The sequence below is a fragment of the Arachis stenosperma genome, chromosome 5 (genome assembly GCF_014773155.1).
Source record: "Arachis stenosperma cultivar V10309 chromosome 5, arast.V10309.gnm1.PFL2, whole genome shotgun sequence".
Taxonomy (NCBI): Eukaryota; Viridiplantae; Streptophyta; class Magnoliopsida; order Fabales; family Fabaceae; genus Arachis; species Arachis stenosperma.
The window spans coordinates 109,511,988-109,536,473 of record NC_080381.1 but is presented as its reverse complement, the minus strand read 5'-3'; the positions used below and the strand labels follow the sequence as shown (position 1 = coordinate 109,536,473).

The 24,486-nt window shown below is 39.9% G+C and overlaps 1 non-coding gene across 1 annotated transcript; it reads right to left on the bottom strand.

Moving 5' to 3' along the window:
* Positions 1–5,696: 5,696 nt before the first annotated feature.
* Positions 5,697–5,804, bottom strand: LOC130984124 (small nucleolar RNA R71). The gene has a single exon (XR_009088077.1). It is a non-coding gene; the product is annotated as a small nucleolar RNA R71 (small nucleolar RNA).
* Between the last annotated feature and the right edge of the window lie 18,682 nt (positions 5,805–24,486).

Below are 24,486 nucleotides of genomic sequence, written 5' to 3'. Positions count from 1 at the left end.
CTGAGCATCCCCGATCTGGACTTCTTCGGTTTCACCTTTAGGTTGTGAACGAAGTTCTTCACGAACTCGAACTCCCCCGAGTTTAATAGTGTTGATTTCCTCTCCTCTGGGGTTGCCTTTAAGGTTCAGACTTTTGTTGTAACAGCATCGCACAAGCTTTTGGTTTCCTTTTATCATGACAATCCCTTCAGGAGTTGGGAACTTCATACACAGATGTGGAGTGGAGACTACTGTGCAGAGCTGGTTCAAGGTTGTCCGACCTATTAGGGCGTATAAGCTGAGCTCACATTGACTATGATGTAGTCTATGTTTAATGTCCTTGATCGAGTTCCTTTTTCAAAGGTTGTATGCAGTGAGATATATCCTAGTAGTTGAATTGGGGTGTCTCCGAGTCCGAACAAGCTATTCAGATATGCTCTGAGCTCTTTTTCATGTAGGCCGAGTTTGTCGAAGGCGGATTTCAACAAGATATCTGCGGAGCTCCCTTGGTCTACCAACGTTCGGTGGAGATTAGCATTGGCAAGTATGACGATAATGACCATGGGATCATCATCTCCCAGGATGACGCCTGTTGCATCTTCTTGGGTAAACGTAATAGTGGGGAGGTCGGGTGACCTGTCCCCTTCTCCGACATGATATACCTCTTTAAGGTATCTTTTGCAAGATGATTTAGAGATCCCTCCCCTTGCGAATCCTCCATTTATCATATGAACATGTCTCTCAGGGGTGTGAGGTGGGCATTCAACTCGTCCGACCTCTTTATCCCTTCTTCTCTTTCTCGGTTCATCCACTTTATTTGCTAAGAACCGATCTAGTCGCCCTTCTCGTGCCAACTTCTCTATGACATTCTTTAGCTCAAAGAACTAGTTGGTAGAATGTTCGTATATTCGATGGTATTCGCTGTACTCTGTTCGACTTCCTCCTCTTTTGTGTTTTATTGGCCGAGGCAGTGGGATCTTCTCAGTGTTGCATATTTCTCGGTAGACATCCACAAGAGACACCCGAAGAGGGGTGTAGTTGTGGTATTTTCTAGGTTTCTCAGTGGGTTGGTCTTCTTTCTTCCTGGATTCTTTATCCTTGTCCTAAGGTGGGTAGAAGAATTCAGCTTTTGAGCTATCTCCCAATCAGGAGTTCTCCTCTATGTTGATGTATCTTTTTACCCTTTTTTGAACCTTGTTTAGAGATGTTGGGTGTTTTTGGATGTTGAGTGGCTAAAAGGTCCTTTTGGTAGGCCATTGATGGGACCTATGATGGCTGTTTCTGTTGGCAGACTTTGTATATCCAGACATGCCTTGTTGAAACTTTCCATGTAGTTATGGAGGCTTTTCCGATCTCCTTGCTTAATCCCTAGCAAGCTAGGGGCATTCTCGGCTTTGTCTTTCTGGATGAAGAATCTATCTAGGAACTTCTTAGCAAGGTCATCGAAGCTTGCTATAGACCTTGGCGAAAAACTGTCAAACCACTTTATTGCCGTCTTGGTCAGAGTAGTTGGAAAAGTTTTACATCGAATGGCATCCGAGGCGTCAGTGAGATACATCCTGCTTCTGAAATTGCTGTGATGATGGCTTGGATTAGATGTACCATCGTACGGGGTCATGTCAGGAGCTTTGAAGTCTTTTGGGACTTTAGCTTTCATGATTTCTTTGGTGAATGGATCTTGGTCCTTGTGGAGGCTATCTTTGCGACTGGATCGAGCGGTTTTAGCTTTAAAATCGGCCTCGAGGTTTAGGAGCTTGTCCTCCAGCTCTCAGCACCGTCTTATTTCTCTCCAGAGGTCTCTTGATGAGCGGATAATTTGTATGCTTTTTGGCATTGTTTTTAGTATGTTTTTAGTATGATCTAGTTAGTTTTTAGTATATTTTTATTAGTTTTTAGTTAAAATTCACTTTTCTGGACTTTACTATGAGTTTGTGTGTTTTTCTGTGATTTCAGGTATTTTCTGGCTGAAATTGAGGGATCTGAGCAAAAATCTGATCCAGAGACTCAAAAGGACTGCAGATGCTGTTGGATTCTGACCTCCCTGCACTCGAAGTGGATTTTCTGGAGCTACAGAAGCCCAATTGGCGCGCTCTCAATGGCGTTGGAAAGTAGACATCCTGGGCTTTCCAGGAATATATAATAGTCCATACTTTGCCCAAGATTTGATGGCCCAAACCGGCGTTCAAAGTCACCTCAAGAAATTCCAGCGTTAAACGCCGGAACTGGCACCTAATTGGGAGTTAAACGCCCAAACTGGCACTAAAGCTGGCGTTTAACTCCAAGGAGAGTCTCTACACGAAATTCTTTTGTTGCTCAGTCCAAGCACACACCAAGTGGGCCCGGAAGTGGATTTTTATGTCATTTACTCATCTATGTACTAGTTTTCTATAAGTAGGACCTTTTACTATTGTATTAGGATCTTTTGATCAATTTTAGATCAGAGGAGAGACTTTGGTAGCTATCTTTGTTGCTATCTTAGACCCTTAGGGAGGCTGGCCATTCGGCCATGCCTGGACCCTGTTCTTATGTATTTTCAACGGTGGAGTTTCTACACACCATAGATTAAGGGTGTGGAGCTCTGCTGTACCTCGAGTATTAATGCAATTACTATTGTTCTTCCATTCAATTCCACTTGTTCTTTATCCAAGATATCACTTGTTCTTCAACTTGATGAAGGTGATGATTGACGCCCATCACCATTCTCACCCATGAACAAGGTGACTGACAACCATTCTTGTTCTACAAGCATTCGAGGCTTAGTGAATATCTCTTGGATTCTTTAAAAGGAATCTTCGTGGTATAGGCAGGACTTGATGGCAGCATTCAAGAGAATCCGGAAGGTCTAACCTTGTCTGTGGTATTCTGAGTAGGATTCAATGACTGAATGACTGTGACGTGCTTCAAACTCCTAGCAGGCTAGGGCGTTAGTGACAGACGCAAAAGTATCGATGGATATTATTCCGGCCTGACCGAGAACCGACAGCTGAATTCCGCTATGCCGTGACAGGACATATGCAATCGCTTTCACTGAGAGGATGGGAGGTAGCTGCTGACAACAGTGAGACCCTACACGAGCTTGCCATGGAAAGGAGTAAGAAGGATTGGATGAAGGCAGTAGGAAAGCAGAGAGACGGAAGGGAAGGCATCTTCATACACTTGTCTGAAGCTCTTACACCAATGATATACATAAGTATCACTATCCTTATCTTTATATTATTTTCGTTCATCATCATATACATTTGAGTTTGCCTGACTAAGATTTACAAGATGACCATAGCTTGCTTCAATGCTAACAATCTCCGTGGGATCGACCCTTACTCACGTAAGGTATTACTTGGACAACCCAGTGCACTTGCTGGTTAGTTGTGCGAAGTTGTGTAATGCCATGGTATTGAGCTACCACGTTTTTGGAGCCATTACCGGGGATTATGAGAGTTGTGAAAAAGTATTGTTCACAATTTCGCGCACCAAGTTTTTGGCGCCGTTGCCGGGGATTGTTCAAGTTTTGAGCAAGCTTTTGGTAACATCAGTGCCAAGATCCGGCAACAACACCAAGTTTTTGGCGTTATTGCCCGGGATTGTTTAGGCTGGACAACTGACGGTTCATCTTGTTGCTTAGATTAGGTATTTATTTTTTTTCGAAATTCTTGAAGATGAATTCTAGAGTTTCATGATGATTTGTTGAAATCTGGCTGGCTGAGAAGCCATGTCTAATCTGATTGGACCGAGGTTTCAACTTATCACCACAAAAGCTTGTTGATTTTTATCAATTTTGCTTTTGGAGCAGTGATCTGCTAAGGCTTGGCTGACCTTTGGTCATGTCTAGTGTTTTGGACCGAAGCTTTCTTTGAAAGCTTGGCTGGCTGTGAAGCCATGTCTAATTCCTGGACCGGAGTCTTAGACTAGCATTGCACTGATTCCTGGAATTCTCATTAAGAATTTTGATACCTTTTCCCACTTAATTTTCGAAAAATACAAAAAAAATTTTGCAAAATCATAAAAATCCAAAAATATTTCTTGTTTGAGTCTAGAGTCTCATCTTAAGTTTGGTGTCAAATGCATGTTTTTGTTACATTTTTCGAATCCATGCATATATTTCTTGTTTTGATCTTTGAATTCTATTGACTTGAGTGTTCATGTGTCTCATATAGTGTCAGTAGCACACAAACTGCCAAGTTTGGTGTCTTGCATGCATTGTTAATTGATTCCTGTTGCATTTTGATTATTAAAAATCCAAAAATATTTTTAATTTGTGTCTTTTCAAGTCAATGATACAAAGAATTGAAGATTCAGAACACACTGCAGAGGAATTATACAGAAAAAGCTGAGCATTCAAAAATGCCCAGTGAAGAAGGCAAACTGGCGTTTAAACGCCAGCCAGGGTACCTGGTTGGGCGTTTAACGCCCAAAGAGGTAGCATTTTGGGCGTTAAACGCCAGAATGTATACCATTCTGGGCGTTTAACGCCAGGATGGTGCTAGGAGGAAGATTTTGTTTTCAAATAAAATTTTTTTCAAGTTTTCAAAGTTTTTCAAAACCAAATCTTTTTCAAATCATATCTTTTCAATCAAATGTTTTCAAAATCAATTTCTTTCCTTTTTCAAAGATACTTACTAACAATTAATGATTTGATTGAACATTTTTTGCCTTTTCTATTAAGGAAGGTTTTATGTTTGAATCATATCTTTTCTTGTTAGGCAAGTCATTAGTTTTTAAAATCATATCTTTTCAAATTGTTTTCAAATCATATCTTTTAAAATTGTTTTCAAATCATAACTTTTCAATTAAATCTTTTTAAAACCAATCATATCTTCTTAACCACATCTTTTTCAAAATAGTTTTCAATCAAATCTTTTTAATTTCTAATTTCAAATTCTTTTTCAAAAATCACTTGATTTCTTTTTCACTTTTAATTTTCGAAAATTATCAATCAAATTTTCAAAATGTTTTCAAAATCTTTTAATTGAATTTTCGAAAATTCTCTTCCCTCCTTCCCACATCCTTCTATTTATGGAGTACCACCCCTTCTAAATGCACAATTCGAACCTTATCTCACTAAAGTTCGAATTCTTCTTCTCCTTCTTCTTTCTACTTCTCTTTTCCTCTGACATTTCAAGGAATCTTTATACTGTGACATAGAGGATTCCACATTTTCTTTTTCTCTTCTCTTTCATATGAGCAGGAGCAGAGACAAAGGCATTCTTGTTGAAGCTGACCTTGAACCTGAGAGGACCTTGAAGCGAAAGCTAAGAGAAGCCAAAGCACAACTCTCTTTAGAGGACCTGACCGAATTCTTCAAGGAAGAAGAACCCATGGCAGCCGAAAACAACAACAATGCCAACAATGCAAGGAAGGTGCTGGGTGACTTCACTGCACCTACTCCTGATTTCTATGGGAGAAGCATCTCTATCCCTGCCATTGGAGCAAACAACTTTGAGCTTAAGCCTCAATTAGTTTCTCTAATGCAACAGAATTGCAAGTTCCATGGACTTCCAATGGAAGATCCTCATCAGTTCTTAGCTGAATTCTTGCAAATCTGTGACACAGTCAAGACTAATGGGGTTAACCCTGAGGTCTACAGACTGATGCTATTCCCTTTTGCTGTAAGAGATAGAGCTAGAATATGGTTGGATTCTCAACCTAAGGAAAGCCTGGACTCTTGGGAAAAGCTAGTCAATGCCTTCTTGGCAAAGTTCTTTCCACCACAAAGATGGAGTAAGCTTAGAGTGGAAGTCCAAACCTTCAGACAGAAGGATGGAGAATCCCTCTATGAAGCTTGGGAAAGATACAAACAATTAATCAGAAGATGTCCTTCAGACATGCTTTCTGAATGGAGCATCATAGGTATTTTCTATGATGGTCTCTCTGAACTATCTAAGATGTCCTTGGATAGCTCTGCTGGAGGATCTCTTCATCTGAAGAAGACGCCTGCAGAAGCTCAAGAATTGATTGAAATGGTTGCAAATAACCAATTCATGTACACTTCTGAAAGGAATCCTGTGAACAATGGGACTAGTCAGAAGAAAGGAGTTCTTGAGATTGACACTCTGAATGCCATATTGGCTCAGAACAAGATATTGACTCAACAAGTCAATTTGATTTCTCAAAGTCTGTCTGGAATGCAAAATGCACCAAACAGTACTAAGGAAGCTTCATCTGAGGAAGAAGCCTATGATCCTGAGAACCCTTCAATGGAAGAGGTGAATTACCTAGGAGAACCCTATGGAAACACCTACAATTCCTCATGGAGAAATCACCCAAATTTCTCATGGAAGAATCAAGAGAGACCTCAACAAGGTTTCAATAATAATAATGGTGGAAGAAACAGGCCTGGTAACAACAAGCCTTTTCCATCATCTTCTCAGCAACAGACAGAGAGTTCTAAGCAGAGTACTTCTGACTTAGCAACAATGGTCTCTGATCTAATAAAGACCACTCAAAGTTTCATGACTGAAACAAGGTCCTCCATCAGAAATTTGGAAGGACAAGTGGGTCAGCTGAGCAAGAAAGTTACTGAACTCCCTCCTAGTACTCTCCCAAGCAACACAGAAGAAAATCCAAAAGGAGAGTGCAAGGCCATCAACATGGCCGAATTTTGGGAGGAAGGAAAGGAGGAGGACGCCACTGAGGAAGACCTCAGTGGGCGTGCACTAACCTCCAATGAGTTCCCCAATGAGGAACCATGGGAATCTGAGGCTCAAATTGAGACCATAGAGATTCCATTGGACTTACTTCTGCCATTCATGAGCTCTGATGAGTATTCGTCCTCTGAAGAGGATGAGTATGTCACTGAAGAGCAAGTTGCTAAATACCTTGGAGCAATCATGAAACTGAATGACAAGTTATTTGGAAATGAGACTTGGGAGGATGAACCCCCCTTGCTCACCAAAGAACTGGATGACTTGTCTAGGCAGAAACTGCCTCAAAAGAAGCAGGATCCTGGGAAGTTTTCTATACCTTGTACCATAGGCACCATGACCTTCAAGAAGGCTTTGTGTGACTTAGGGTCAAGTGTAAACCTCATGCCCCTCTCTGTAATGGAGAAATTAGGGATCCTTGAGGTGCAAGCTGCAAGAATCTCACTAGAGATGGCAGACAATTCAAGAAAACAAGCTCATGGACTTGTAGAGAATGTTTTGGTGAAGATTGAAGACCATTACATCCCTACTGATTTCATAGTCCTAGAGACTGGGAAGTGCATGGATGAATCCATCATCCTTGGCAGACCCTTCCTAGCCACAGCAAAGGCTGTGATTGATGTTGATAGAGGAGAGTTGATCATTCAAGTGAATGAAGAATCCTTGGTGTTTAAGGCCCAAGGACATCCCTCTATCATCATGGAGAGGAAGCATGAAGAGCTTCTCTCAAAACAGAGCCAAGCAGAGCCCCCACAGTCAAACTCTAAGTTTGGTGTTGGGAGGCCACAACCAAACTCTAAGTTTGGTGTTGAACCCCACATTCAAACTCTAAGTTTGGTGTTGGGAGGTTCCAACACGGTTCTGAGTGTTTCTGAGGCTCCATGAGAGTCCTCTGTCAAGCTAATGACATTAAAGAAGCGCTTGTTGGGAGGCAACCCAATGTTTTATAGTTAACTATTTTCTTTTGTTATTTTATCTTTTTTTGTAGGTTGATGATCATAAGAAGTCACAAAAACAATAAAAAAAGCAAAAACAGAATGAAAAACAGGAAGAAAAACAGCACACCCTGGAGGAGAAGAAGCTGGCGTTCAAACGCCAGTAATGCTAGCTGTTGGGCGTTTAACGCCCAGTCTGGCACCATTCTGGGCGTTTAACGCCAGAAATGGGCACCAGACTGGCGTTAAACGCCAGTAAAGGGCAACAACCTGGCGTTAAACGCCAGGAATGGGCACCAGCCCGGCGTTTAACGCCAGAAATAGCTCAAAACGTGATTTTGAGCAACATTTGGTGCAGGGATGACTTTTCCTTGACACCACAGGATCTGTGGACCCCACAGGACCCCACCATCACTCTCTCTCTTCTTCCCCCATTCACCAATCACCTCAATACCTCTTCCCCAAAAAACCCTTCACCTATCAAATCCCATCTTTCTCTTCACCACTCACATCCATCCTTCATAAATCCCCACTAACCTCACCCTTCAAATTCAAACCACTTTCCCTACCAAAACCCACCCTAATGGCCGAACCTTTACCCCTCTCTCTCCTATAAATACCCTTCTTCAACTCTCCATTTTCACACAACCTAAACACCCTTTCTTACCCTTCTTGGCCAAACACACTACCATCTCCCTCTTCCTCATTTCTTCTTCTTCTACTCTCTTCTCTCTTCTTTTGCTCGAGGACGAGCAAACATTTTAAGTTTGGTATGGTAAAAGCGTTGCTTTTTCGTTTTTCCATAACCATTTATGGCATCCAAGGCTGGAGAAACCTCTAAAAAGAGGAAAGGGAAGGCAAAAGCTTCCACCTCCGAGTCATGGGAGATGGATAGATTCCTCTCAAGGGTGCATCAAGACCACTTCTATGAAGTTGTGGCCTTGAAGAAGGTGATCCCCGAGGTCCCCTTTTCACTCAAAAAGGGTGAATATCCGGAGATCCGCCATGAGATCCGAAGAAGAGGTTGGGAAGTACTTACCAACCCCATTCAACAAGTCGGAATCTTGATGGTTCAAGAGTTCTATGCCAATGCATGGATCACCAAGAACCATGACCAAAGTATGAACCCGAATCCAAAGAATTATCTCACTATGGTTCGGGGGAAATACTTGGATTTCAGTCCGGAGAGTGTGAGGGTGGCGTTCAACTTGCCTATAATGCAAGGAGATGAGCATCCTTACACTAGAAGGGTCAACTTTGATCAAAGGTTGGACCAAGTCCTCACAACCATATGTGAAGAGGGCGCACAATGGAGGCAAGATTCAAGAGGAAAGCCGGTTCAATTGAGAAGGCATGACCTCAAGCCCGTGGCTAGAGGATGGTTAGAGTTCATACAACGCTCAATCATTCCCACTAGTAACCGGTCCGAAGTTACCATAGACCGGGCTATCATGATCCATAGCATCATGATTGGAGAAGAAGTGGAAGTTCATGAGGTTATAGCCCAAGAACTCTATAAAGTGGCGGACAAGTCTTCCACCTTGGCAAGGCTAGCCTTTCCTCATCTCATCTGTCACCTCTGTTATTCAGTTGGAGTTGACATAGAAGGAGATAACCCCATTGATGAGGACAAGCCCATCACCAAGAAAAGGATGGAGTACACAAGAGACCCTTCTCATCAAGAAATCCCTGAGATACCTCAAGGGATGCACTTTCCTCCACAAAACTACTGGGAGCAACTGAACACCTCCCTAGGAGAGTTGAGTTCCAACATGGGACAACTAAGGGTGGAGCATCAAGAACACTCCATTCTCCTCCATGAAATTAGAGAAAACCAAAGAATCATGAGGGAGGAGCAACTGAGACAAGGAAGAGACATTGAGGAGCTCAAGCACTCCATAGGATCTTCAAGAGCAAGGAAGAGCCGCCATCACTAAGGTGGACCCGTTCCTTGATTTCCTTGTTCTTTATTCCTCTGTTTTTCGAATTTTTGTGCTTTATGTTATCCATGTTTGTGTCTTGTGATCATTAGTGTCTTAGTGTCTATGCCTTAAAGTTATGAATGTCCTATGAATCCATCACCTTTCTTGAATAAAAACGTGCTTAATTGAAAAGAAAAAGAATTGCATGAATTTTGAATTTTATAATAGTTTAATTATTTTGATGTGGTGGCAACACTTTTGTTCTCTGAATGCATGCTTGAACAGTGCATATGTCTTTTGAATTTGTGGTTCATGAATGTTGGCTCTTGAAAGAATGATGAAAAAGGAGACATGTTACTGAGGATCTGAAAAATCATAAAAAATGATTCTTGAAGCAAGAAAAAGCAGTGAATACAAAAAAAAAGGGGAGAAAGCAAGCGAAAAAAAAAAGACCGAAAAAAAAAAGAAAGAAAAGAAAGAAAGAATAAAGTTGTGATCCAAGGCAAAAAGAGTGTGCTTAAGAACCCTGGACACCTCTAATTGGGGACTTTAGCAAAGCTGAGTCACAATCTGAAAAGGTTCACCCAATTATGTGTCTGTGGCATGTATGTATCCGGTGGTAATACTGGAAGACAGAGTGCTTTGGGCCACGGCCAAAACTCAATAAGTAGCTGTGTTCAAGAATCATCATACTTAACTAGGAGAATCAATAACACTATCTGGATTCTGAGTTCCTAAAGAAGCCAATCATTCTGAGTTGCAAAGGATAGAATGAGATGCCAAAACTATTCAGAGGCAAAAAGCTAAAAGCCCCGCTCATCTAATTAATACTGATCTTCATAGATGTTTTTGGAGTTCATTGCATATTCTCTTCTTTTCATCTTATTTGATTTTCAGTTGCTTGGAGACAAGCAACAATTTAAGTTTGGTGTTGTGATGAGCGGATAATTTGTATGCTTTTTGGCATTGTTTTTAGTATGTTTTTAGTATGATCTAGTTAGTTTTTAGTATATTTTTATTAGTTTTTAGTTAAAATTCACTTTTCTGGACTTTACTATGAGTTTGTGTGTTTTTCTGTGATTTCAGGTATTTTCTGGCTGAAATTGAGGGATCTGAGCAAAAATCTGATCCAGAGACTCAAAAGGACTGCAGATGCTGTTGGATTCTGACCTCCCTGCACTCGAAGTGGATTTTCTGGAGCTACAGAAGCCCAATTGGCGCGCTCTCAACGGCGTTGGAAAGTAGACATCCTGGGCTTTCCAGCAATATATAATAGTCCATACTTTGCCCAAGATTTGATGGCCCAAACCGGCGTTCAAAGTCACCTCAAGAAATTCCAGCGTTAAACGCCGGAACTGGCACCTAATTGGGAATTAAACGCCCAAACTGGCACTAAAGCTGGCGTTTAACTCCAAGGAGAGTCTCTACACGAAATTCCTTTATTGCTCAGCCCAAGCACACACCAAGTGGGCCCGGAAGTGGATTTTTATGTCATTTACTCATCTATGTACTAGTTTTCTATAAGTAGGACCTTTTACTATTGTATTAGGATCTTTTGATCAATTTTAGATCAGAGGAGAGACTTTGGTAGCTATCTTTGTTGCTATCTTAGACCCTTAGGGAGGCTGGCCATTCGGCCATGCCTGGACCCTGTTCTTATGTATTTTCAACGGTGGAGTTTCTACACACCATAGATTAAGGGTGTGGAGCTCTGCTGTACCTCGAGTATTAATGCAATTACTATTGTTCTTCCATTCAATTCCACTTGTTCTTTATCCAAGATATCACTTGTTCTTCAACTTGATGAAGGTGATGATTGACGCCCATCACCATTCTCACCCATGAACAAGGTGACTGACAACCATTCTTGTTCTACAAGCATCCAAGGCTTAGTGAATATCTCTTGGATTCTTTAAAAGGAATCTTCGTGGTATAGGCAGGACTTGATGGCAGCATTCAAGAGAATCCGGAAGGTCTAACCTTGTCTGTGGTATTCTGAGTAGGATTCAATGACTGAATGACTGTGACGTGCTTCAAACTCCTAGCAGGCTAGGGCGTTAGTGACAGACGCAAAAGTATCGATGGATATTATTCCGGCCTGACCGAGAACCGACAGCTGAATTCCGCTATGCCGTGACAGGACATATGCAATCGCTTTCACTGAGAGGATGGGAGGTAGCTGCTGACAACAGTGAGACCCTACACGAGCTTGCCATGGAAAGGAGTAAGAAGGATTGGATGAAGGCAGTAGGAAAGCAGAGAGACGGAAGGGAAGGCATCTTCATACACTTGTCTGAAGCTCTTACACCAATGATATACATAAGTATCACTATCCTTATCTTTATATTATTTTCGTTCATCATCATATACATTTGAGTTTGCCTGACTAAGATTTACAAGATGACCATAGCTTGCTTCAATGCTAACAATCTCCGTGGGATCGACCCTTACTCACGTAAGGTATTACTTGGACGACCCAGTGCACTTGCTGGTTAGTTGTGCGAAGTTGTGTAATGCCATGGTATTGAGCTACCACGTTTTTGGAGCCATTACCGGGGATTATGAGAGTTGTGAAAAAGTATTGTTCACAATTTCGCGCACCATCTCTCTCTGCTTCACACTGATGCTCAGCCTCTTTTTCGAGCTGTTGGAGATAATCCTGCTGTTCTCGGAGAGCATCTAGTATTTCTGTATTTGGGGATACCGTTTTGAGGTGTATCTTTGTAGGTGATGTCTGAGTTTATGTTTGGTGTTCTGTCCTCCAAACCAGAGTTGTGGTCATTGTCATGGTCATCCGCCATGGTGATGGGATGACTTCCAGGTTCCACGGCAACAACGCCAATGTTCTGAAGGTTACTCGAAACTAAAGGTCGATCTCAGACGAGATCTTCTGATGGGGTCAGAGCTGCTAAATCTGACTTGCTGGATCTAGAGGCGCTGCTGATCCTTGATCACCAGAGGGTGGTAGTACCTGCAAAAGACAATGCTTAAGTTAGCACATGCTTTAGGAGGGATTTTGTGTAGAATCAGAGTATGAGTTATACCTGGGTGCTCCAGTGTATTTATAGTAGTGTGGAGTGACCTTTAAGATAAGTTAGTTTTCTTATCTTATCTTTGAGAGAAGCCTCCTTATCTTTTTTTTAGGCCAGCTGCCTTCAGGGTGGGATGCGTCCTTTCGTTTGGGCATACTTGGGCCTCTGCAGCGGTTTGGCCGAGCTCTTTAAGAAGAGGTCGGTGGCAATCCTCCTTAAGAGGTCAGTCGTTCCTTCTTTGATCATCGTGGATTGTATAGCTCGACCCAGGGTATGATCACTATTATTGTTATTGCATTTGGTAATTTAGATTTTATATTTCTTGCTATTTTAACATGCGTTCCTTTTATGCCTTCCAAGTGTTTGATAAAATTCTTGGTTGAATTTTACAGTAGATTTTTGTATTCTTGGCTTGGGTTGGAAATTTACAAGCTCTTGAATTGTCAAAATCTCATGTTGAATTGTAATTGAAGATTGCTAGTTAGCTTGAACATCACTAAATTTAGTCTTTCACTAGGAGTTGACTAGGACTTGTGAACTTAAGTTAATTCTATTCACTTGACTTTCCTTCATTTATTAGAAGTTAACTAAGTGAGAGCAATAGACAATTCCTATCACAATAGAGGATGATAATGAGAATAGAAATTCTAATTCTCATCTCTTGCTAAGATCTTTCTTAGTTAGTTTCTTTAATTGTCTTAGTTCAATTTACATTTCTTGTTCATCATTCCAAAATCCCAAAAATACCTTATAACCAATAATATGCACACTTCCCTGCAATTTCTTTGAGAGATGACTTGAGGTTCAAACAAAATTAAACTTTGATTGAGGGTTAATTGCTGGTTTGAATCTATACTTCAACGGAATAATTTTGTGAAAATTCCTAACTGACGATTTCCCTCTGTCAAGTTTTGCTTTCTTTGCCGGGGAGTTGCAAATGTGCACTTATTATTGGTTATTGTAAATATGTTAATATTGTGAATAGCTTAATTTTTTGTTTGTTTGCTAGTTTTTCCTATTTGTAGGAGTTTATTTTCTTTATTTCTTATTTACTTTTGTTTTTATTTCCCCTTGTTACTATGAATTCTCACCAATTTGTCTATGAGTTTGGTTCTAACTATGTTGTAGGAAATGGGAATTTCAAAGAGGATATACATCAAGGATGAGACAATAAAAGGTGGGAGGAACCTCAAGCTTGTAGACAACCTTCATGACAACAACTTCTTGCGGCATACTATGAGCATGAACCATACCATGATGCATACCAATCTTATGGATATGGTAGACCTCCTTGTGGTTACCAACCACAACCACCATATGCCTATGACCCCCCTCCTCAATATTGTTCTCAACCATACTCACAAGCCTCATACCACCAAATGCCTCCATATGATCCTAACCCTTGTCCACCATACTAACAACCATATGAGTCATATGAACCATACATAGAACCACCCTAATTCCAATATCAAAACTCCCAAAAATCAACACCTCTATATACACCATCTCTATATTCCCACCAAGATGAACCACCTTCCTATTATGAACCCTTTTTCCTAAACAATAAACCCTCCTATCCACCCAAAACCACAATGGATGACACCCTTATTTGATATCTCCAAGAACTAAGGGAATGTCACACCATTCTTTAAGAGAGACTTGAAGCTCTAAGGAGGCAAGACGAATTCATGGCTACCTTGACCGAGGTAGTAACCAATTTAGTCTTTCAACGCTTAAACACTCAAAGCACTCCTGTGGTCATATGTGAAGAATCCAATGAAGAGTAGAGTATGAAAGAGAGGTTAGAAATTCTAGTGGAGAACAAGGTGTGGGATTTTGTATTGGAACAAATAGAGGAAGCCGAAATTGTTGAAGAGGAAGAAGTGGTTGAAGATTTAGGAAATGTTGAATGCCCATGGGAATCTAAAGCTGTAGAGCCTTCTTCCGAAAAGTTTGAAATTAGTGTTAAGGAGGATAAGGCACAACCTCCAAAGCATATCATGAAGGAAGAATTGGAAAAAGTTGACCAAGCAACAAGTCTTTTTGTTATTGATGATTCCGCATCAACATATGTTCCTTTTGAGTTTGTTGAATCTTCCCCTATTGAATTGGAATTGGATGTTGATGTAGACCTTACTCAACCTCCAACTTATGACTTAAGTGATGTGGAAGAATTAGAAGAATTTGGTGAGAAAGAGGTTAAAGTTGAAGAAGCTTGTCAAGAGGTGGAAGTAATCCAAGAAGAGCACAAGGGAGTGGAAATTTTTAAGGTCATTGGAAGTCTATAATCATAAGTCACCATCCAACGCAATATTTCAGTAGGTAAAATTCATATCTCTTACCTTTATTATTCCACTTGAATATGGTTTGCTTGAAACGGATGGTCAACTTAGAACTCTTTGTCGATTGAAGAGTAAAAGAGAGTTGTGTAGTGGTTGGAAATACAATCTTAGGTTCATTTTGGTTGGATCATCAAAGTTGAAATTCAAAGGTTGGCATAGTAAATGAGAATTCGGATTGCTTGTCACCTAGTTGGAATTGTCATGATCAACTTGAAGACGGGTGTGAAAACAAAGTTTGGGATCCCAGATTACCATATGAGGATCAACTTTGGGAACTCCTAGCTTGTTTTGAACTTCATCAAGGCTTGATGGATATCAATTGGAGTGTTGGAGCATACTTGAAATCCAAGCATTGGTGGAAGTTTATGGATGAATACAAGCATAAGTCATCATGGCAAGGAGCTTCCCAATTGTCCAACTTAAGGACAATAAACAAAAATGTTAGGTGAGAGACACCCCACCATGGTAAACTCTTTCTATTCTCTCTTTTGTATATAGTTGATGAATAAATTGAGTTTCCATCATTGGGTACTTTCTTTCTTTATATCACTTCCGTATATATATTGCCATTAGATGTTAGTTGCTTGTTTAGATTTGTGCTTTAAAGTTGTATGATAGAATAGTTGAAAATCTTATTTTGAATTGCATTTTTGTTTGAATTGCATAGTTGAACCTAGTTGAGAAGTGGTGGTTAATTTTAGGTTTTGTTTATATATATATATATATATATATATATATATATCTAACAAAGAAACCACCATGCATACGCATGCTTAAAGCTACGTACGCATCATTCAGTTTTTGGCCCAAGACGTGTGCGCGGTCCATGTCCGTGTACGCAATGGCCCCAAACAGTAGCTACCCTCCGCGTACCCACTGCTTGCATACGCGAACTTGCTCTTCGCATCCCAACTCGTGCGTGCGCACGGACGTTGGTGCGTACGCACAACCTTTTCTACTCTCATTTTTCTCTTTTCTCTCTTCTTTTTCTCATTCCACCACCATCCATCATCATCATTCACCATCCACCGTCACCCCCGATAGTTAGTTAGTTAGTTTTATTTTCTATTTAGTAGATTAGGTTATTAGTTTATGTTATTTTGTTCTGGATAAGTGTTGGATTATTGATTTAATTTGTTGATTATGATGAGATATTGCTGCTGATTACCGACATGATGTTATTTTAGCATTGTTGCCAATATTCATTGTTGGATTCTTTTGTTGAGGTCATACTTTGTTGCTTGGTATTGAATTCTTGATGCTTAATATTGTGCATACCAAGTACTTATGAAATTCTCTTCAAAGTGTTCAAAGCGTTGCAATAGATAGAGATATGGCCACACTTTTAAAGCATGGTGATAACGGGAGGTACGACCACACTTTAAAAGTGTGGCAATAGCCTTATCAAATTAAAAAAAAATTTCCTTTTTCTGATTGTTACCTTCATCGCTGCAAAATATAAGTTTTCAGTCCTTTTTTATTACCAAACCTATAAATATAGTATGCAATTTTTATTACTAGACAAATCAAACAATAATTAGTGACATATAATTTTTGCTATAATTTTTTTATACATTAAAAACCTAATACTCATACAAAATAAATCTCGAGTTCAAATTTTAAAACTAAAAACTGAAAAAAATACAAAAACAATACAACTTAAACCCTAAGTCCTTTGCTGTTCCTCCTTCCTCTAGCCTTTTCAAACTTCTTTCCCTTAGATCATACATAATTGTTTCTAGAACATTTGTGAACTTTTTTACCTGCAAAAGAAGACAAAAACAGAAACAAAATTGATAAATTATTTTAAGGTCTCACTTTCCATTCTAGGCAATAGTAAACATAGCCAAAAGTAAACATAGCATTTGTAAAATAGCATCACTAATTGGTTCTTATTGATTAAAAGATAACGGCAAAATCACACTAATTACATGTTAGACTTTACACTGATGATCAGCAGGTTAATTAAATAACTAACTAACAGTTCTAACAGCTCAGCTGCCAGCTGTCTAACTCAACTAAATAACTAATTAACAAACTTCCTAATTTGGCATTTGAATTTCATTTACATTTCATTTGGAATCGGGTAAGTAAATTATGATACATTTGTAAAAGCAAGGTTGACAAGGTAGGAATGAAACTGTCCAGCAGTGATCATAAGCACATTTGTGCTTACCAAAGATCCTCTTATTTCAGATGCAATACTTCTGCAATGTAGACAGTCACACTGACAGAAGCAACACCAACACCCAAGCCAACAAAATTTATAATTTATAAAATAAAAAAATAGATAAAGAATCAAATTTAAGTTACTATATGGCAATACCAATAAGTTCAGCATAAACATCAAATAGTGGCAAAGGCAGAAACACAATTTTACCATTAAGTGATATATAAATTCCATCCTGCTACTATTCACAGGTAGTGCAAATCACCTAAACCTATCTGTGGGGTACCCTACTCTTATAATATTTAAAATTCCTCGTGCAAAATTAAATTTCAAAATTCATAAAACCATGAACACTATCCAAACATAAGAATAAAAATATTTGACCAGATTGCTTAAAAATTATCAAATGAAAATTATTATTTAATCAACTATCTTGATACATAAAATCGAGTTGACAAGTGAATCAAGTAAGAATCAGTGAGCCAATATAATATGTAAGTGTGTGTTAACATTTCAAGAAAAACTCAATGTAAGTCACAACTTCAGCAAAAACTGAACAAGGTAGTTAAAATCACAAATTTCACAACTTCTTTTAGCTTATCACTCAAAGTCTCAAACCAACACATGTGTTTATCTTGTAAAAAAACTTTAAAAGAAGATTAAAGAATAAAAGAAAAGGAAACAAGCAAAACCATATTAAATGTCCTCAGTATTTGGCGAAAGTTTTAATTTTACCTCAAATATTTTTAAAGGATTTCAATTTATCTCTCTTCTAAAATTATGAATGATTGACTGTAAATAGAATTGTAACAAAAATTACAACAACAACAACAAAGCCTTATCCCACTAGGTGGGGTCGGCTATATGAATCAAACGATGCCATTATACTCTATCATGTATCATGTCTACAAAGAGACCGTTTACATGTAGATCTCGTTTGACAACCTCATGGATGGTCTTCTTACGTCTTCGTCTGCCTTTCACCCCTTGTCCATATTTGATCTCATCCGCCCTCCTGACTGAGTGTTCTGTCAATCTTCTTCTCACATGTCCAAACCACCTGAGACGCAATTCAACCATCTTTTCCACAATGGGTGCTACTCCAACTCTCTCCGTTATATCTTCGTTCCTTATTTTATCCAAGTGCATATGACCACTCATCCATCTCAACATCTTCATCTCTACCACACTCAGCTTATGTTTTTGCTCCCCTTTAGCCGCCCAACACTCCGTACCAAAAAGCATAGCCGGTCTTATAGCAGTGCAGTAGAATTTACCTTTAAGTTTTAAAGGCACTTTTTTGTCGCATATAAAACCAAATGCACTTCACCATTTTGACCAACCTGCTTAGATCCTATGATTTACATCCTGTTCAATCTCTCCATTATCCTGTATGATGCACCCAAGATACTTAAAACTTTTAACTTTTCGTAGGATGTTGTCTCCAATCTTCACCTTTATATTAGGGTTTTTCTTTCTCAGACTGAACTTACATTCTATATGTTCCGTCTTGCTACGGCTTATGCGTAAACCATACACTTCTAGAGCTTCTCTCCATAAGTCCAACTTCTTATTTAGGTCTTCCCTTGACTCTCCCATAAGGACGATATCACGGCAAAAAGCATGCACCATAGCACAGGTTCTTGGATGTACTCTGTGGGTACTTCCAAGACTAATGTGAAAAGGTATGGACTTAAGGATGATCCCCAGTGTAATCCTATTCCAATAAAAAATTCTTCTGTCACACCACCTTGAGTCTTCACACTAGTTATGGCCCCATCATACATGTCTTTAATTTCACGAATATATGCGATCCTTACTCTCCTCTTTTCTAAAACCTTCTGTAAGACCTCCCTTGGCACTCTATCGTACGCTTTTTCCAAATCAATAAACACCATATGTAGATCCCTTTTATTACTATGATACCTCTCCGTCATCCTTCTTAATAGGTATATTGCTTCGGTGGTGGATCTGCCTGGCATAAATCCAAATTGGTTCTCTGTCACTTGTGTCTCTTTTCTCAACCATCGTTCTATCACTCTTTTCCAAAACTTCATGGTATGGCTCATGAGCTTGATTCCTCTATAGTTTTCACATCTTTATATATCCCCCTTATTCTTGTAGATAGGTACTAATGTGCTCTTTCTCCACTCATCAGGCATCTTATTTGACCTTAAAATCTCATTATAAAGCTTGGTTAACTAGTTGATGCCTTTTCCTCTAAGGCCCTTCCAAACTTCAATCGGGATATCAGGTCCTACTGCCCTACCATTTTTCATCTGCTTTAAAGCCTCTTTTACCTCGAAGTCTCAAATCCTTCGATAGTAGTCAAAGTTTTGATCTTATTCCCTTGTGCATAACCGACCAAGGCTCGGAAGAGTCTTCTGTCCTTCATTAAATAATTCGTAGAAGTAGTTCTTCTACCTTTCATTAATCTTTTCCTCTTGAGCCAACACCTCTCCTTCCTTATGCCTTATGCACTTAACTTGATCCAAATCTCTCATTCTTCTTTCATGACTCTTTAAAATTCTATATATACCTTTTTCTCCTTCTTTTGTCCTGAAAGACTGGTAGAGACCCTCATATGCTCTTATTCTTGCTTCACTTACAGCCACTTTTGTCTCTTTCTTAGTCACCTTATATTTTTTCCACTTATCTGCATTGTGGCATGGTGCACGAAATTGTGATCTCTACTTTTCACAACTCAAATAATCCTCGGTAATGACTCCAAAAACTTGGTGCTCAATACCATGGTATAAACATAATTTCACAACTTCGCACAACTAACCAGCAAGTGCACTGGGTCGTCCAAGTAATAAACCTTACGCGAGTAAGGGTCGATCCCACGGAGATTGTTGGTATGAAGCAAGCTATGGTCACTTTGTAAATCTCAGTCAGGCAGATTCAAATGGTTATGGATGATATATGAATAAAACATGAAGATAAAGATAGAGATACTTATGTAATTAATTGGTGAGAATTTCAGATAAGCGTATGGAGATGCTTTGTCCCTTCCGTCTCTCTGCTTTCCTACTATCTTCATCCAATCCTTCTTACTCCTTTCAATGGCAAGCTGTATGTTGGGCATCACCGTTGTAAGTGGCTACAATCCCGTCCTCTCAGTGAAAATGTTCAACGCACCCTGTCACGGCACTGCTAATCATCTGTCGGTTCTCAATCAGGTTGGAATAGAATCCATTGATTCTTTTGCGTCTGTCACTAACGCCCAGCCTTCAGGAGTTTGAAGCTCGTCACAGTCATTCAATCATTGAATCCTACTCAGAATACCACAGACAAGGTTTAAACCTTCCAGATTCTCTTGAATGCTGCCATCAATTCTAGCTTATACCATGAAGATTCTGATTAAGTAATCCAAGAGATAAACATTCAAGTCTAAGAACTAGACGTCCAAAGATAGCTACCAAGATGAAAATACAATAGCAAAAGGTCCTATTTGTAGAGAACTAGTAGCCTAGGGTTTACAAAAATGTGTAAATGACATAAAAATCCACTTCCGGGCCCACTTGGTGTGTGCCTGGGCTGAGCATTGAAGCTTTCATGTGTAGAGACTTTTCTTGGAGTTAAACGCCAGCTTTTATGCCAGTTTGGGCGTTTAACTCCCATTCTTGTGCCAGTTCCGGCGTTTAACACTCGGCAATTTTGAGCTAATTTGGAACGCCGGTTTGGGCCATCAAAGCTCGAGCAAAGTATGGACTATTATACATTGCTGGAAAGCCCAGGATGTCTACTTTCCAACGCAGTTAAGAGCACGCCAATTGGGCTTCTGTAGCTCCAGAAAATCTACTTCGAGTGCAGGGAGGTCAGAATCCAACAGCATCTGCAGTCCTTTTCAGCCTCTGAATCAGATTTTTGCTCAGGTCCCTCAATTTCAGCCAGAAAATACCTGAAATCACAGAAAAATACACAAACTCATAGTAAAGTCCAGAAAAGTGAATTTTAACTAAAAACTAATAAAAATACAATAAAAACTAACTAAAACATACTAAAAACAATGCCAAAAAGCGTATAAATTATCCGCTCATCACAACACCAACCTTAAATTGTTGCTTGTCCCCAAGCAACTGAAAATAAAATAAGATAAAAAGAAGAGAATATGCAATAAATTCTGAAAACATCTATGAAGATCAGTATTAATTAGATGAGCGGGGCTTTTAGCTTTTTGCCTCTGAACAGTTTTGGCATCTCACTCTATCCTTTGAAATTCAGAATGATTGCTTCTATAGGAACTCAGAATCCAGATAGTGTTATTGATTCTCCTAGTTAAGTATGATGATTCTTGAACACAGCTACTTTATGAGTCTTGGCCGTGGCCCAAAGCACTCTGTCTTCCAGTATTACCACCGGATACATACATGCCATAGACACATAATTGGGTGAACCTTTTCAGATTGTGACTCAGCTTTGCTAGATTCCCCAATTAGAGGTGTCCAGGGTTCTTAAGCACACTCTTTTTGCCTTGGATCACAACTTTATTCTTTTTCGCTTCTTTTTTTTCGTTTTTCTCCCCTTTTTTTCTCTCTTTTTTTTGTATTCACTGCTTTTTCTTGCTTCAAGAATCATTTTTATGATTTTTCAGATCCTCAGTAACATGTCTCCTTTTTCATCATTCTTTCAAGAGCCAACATTCATGAACAACAAATTCAAAAGACATATGCACTGTTCAAGCATACATTCAGAAACCAAAATATTGCCACCACATCAAAATAATTAATCTGTTATAAAATTCAAAATTCATGCAATTCTTCTCTTTTTCAATTAAGAATATTATTCATTCAAGAAAGGTGATGGATTCATAGGACATTCATAACTTTAAGGCATAGACACTAAGACACTAATGATCATAAGACACAAACATAGATAAACATAAGCATAAATTTTCGAAAAACAGGAAAATGAAGAACAAGGAGATTAAAGAACGGGTCCACCTTAGTGATGGCGGCTTGTTCTTCCTCTTGAAGATCTTATGGAGTGCTTGAGCTCCTCAATGTCTCTTCCTTGCCTTTGTTGCTCCTCTCTCATGATTCTTTGATCTTCTCTAATTTCATGGAGGAGGATGGAATGTTCTTGGTGCTCCACCCTAAGTTATCCCATGTTGGAACTCAATTCTCCTAGGGAGGTGTTGATTTGCTCCCAATAGTTTTGTGGAGGAAAGTGCATCCCTTGAGGTATCTCAGGGATTTCATGATGAGTAGGATCTCTTGTTTGCTCCATCCTTTTCTTAGTGATGGGCTTGTCCTCATCAATGAGGATGTCTCCCTCTATGTCAACTCCAACTGAATAACAGAGGTGACAAATAAGATGAGGAAAGGCTAACCTTGCCAAGGTAGAGGACTTGTCTGCCACCTTATAAAGTTCTTGGGCTATAACCTCATGAACTTCTACTTCCTCTCCAATCATAATGCTATGAATCATGATGGCCCGGTCTATAGTAACTTTGGACCGGTTGCTAGTGGGAATGATTGAGCGTTGGATAAACTCCAACCATCCCCTAGCCACGGGCTTGAGGTCATGCCTTCTCAGTTGAACCGGCTTCCCTCTTGAATCTCTCTTCCATTGAGCGTCCTCTTCACAAATGTCTCTGAGGACTTGGTCCAATCTTTGATCAAAGTTGACCCTTATAGTGTAAGGGTGTTCATCTCCTTGCATCATGGGCAAGTTGAATGCCAACCTTACATTTTCCGGACTTAAATCTAAGTATTTCCCCCGAACCATTGTAAGCCAATTCTTTGGGTTCGGGTTCACACTTTGATCATGGTTCTTGGTGATCCATGCATTGGCATAGAACTCTTGAACCATTAAGATTCCGACTTGTTGAATGGGGTTGGTAAGAACTTCCCAACCTCTTCTTCGGATCTCATGTCGGATCTCCGGATATTCACTCTTTTTGAGTTTGAAAGGGACTTCGGGGATCACCTTCTTCATGGCCACAACTTCATAGAAGTGGTCTTGATGCACTCTTGAGATGAATCTCTCTATCTCCCATGACTCGGAGGTGGAAGCTTTTGCCTTCCTTTTCCTCTTTCTAGAGGTTTCTCCGGCCTTGGATGCCATAAATGGTTATGGAAAAACAAAAAGCAATGCTTTTACCACACCAAACTTAAAAGGTTTGCTCGTCCTTGAGCAAAAGAAGAAAGAAGAGAGTAGAAGAAGAAGAAATAGAGGAGATAGAGGTGGCTTTGTGGTTCGGCCAAAGGGGGAGAAGTAGTATTTAGGTTGTGTGAAAATGAAGGAGTGAAGATGGGTTTATATAGGGGTGGAGAGAGGGGTAGGGTTCGGTTATGAATGGGTGAGTTTGGGAGGGAAAGTGGTTTGAATTTGAATTGTGGGGTTTTATGAAGGGTGGATGTGAGTGGTGAAGAGAATAGTGGGATTTGATAGGTGAGGGGTTTTTGGGGAAGAGGTGTTGAGGTGATTGGTGAATGGGTGAAGAAGAGAGAGAGTGGTGGGGTAGGTGGGGATCCTGTGGGGTCCACAGATCCTGAGGTGTCAAGAAAAATTCATTCCTGCACCAAGTGGCGAGCAAAAATGCTCTTCATGCAAATTCTGGCGTTAAACGCCGGGCTGGTGCCCATTTCTGGTGTTTAACGCCAGCTTCATGCCCTTTCCTGGCGTTTAACGCCAGTCTGGTGCCCCTTTCTGGTGTTAAACGCCCAGAATGGTGCCAGACTGGGTGTTAAACGCCCATTTGATGCCCTTACTGGCGTTTAAACGCCAGCAAGATCTTTCTCCAGGGTGTGCTATTTTTCTTTCTGTTTTTCATTCTGTTTTTGCTTTTTCAATTGATTTTGTGACTTCTCATGATCATCAACCTATAGAAAACATAAAATAACAATGGAAAATAGATAAATATAACATTGGGTTGCCTCCCAACAAGCACTTTTTTAATGTCAGTAGCTTGACAGTGGGCTCTCATGGAGCCTTACAGATACTTAGAGCAATGTTGGAACCTCCCAACACCAAACTTAGAGTTTGAATGTGGGGGTTCAACACCAAACTTAGAAGTTGGTTGTGGCCTCCCAACACCAAACTTAGAGTTCGACTGTGGGGGCTCTGTTTGACTCTGTTTTGAGAGAAGCTCTTCATGCTTTCTCTCCATGGTGACAGAGGGATATCCTTGAGCCTTAAACACAAAGGATTCTTCATTCACTTGAATGATCAATTCTCCTCTGTCCACATCAATCACAACCTTTGCTGTGGCTAGGTAGGGTCTGCCAAGGATGATGGATTCATCCATGCACTTCCCAGTCTCTAGGACTATGAAATCAGCAGGGATGTAATGGTCTTCAATCTTTACCAGAACATCCTCTACAAGCCCATAAGCTTGTTTTCTTGAATTGCCTGCCATCTCTAGTGAGATTCTTGCAGCTTGTACCTCAAAGATCCCTAGCTTCTCCATTACGGAGAGAGGCATGAGGTTTACACTTGACCCTAAGTCACACAGAGCCTT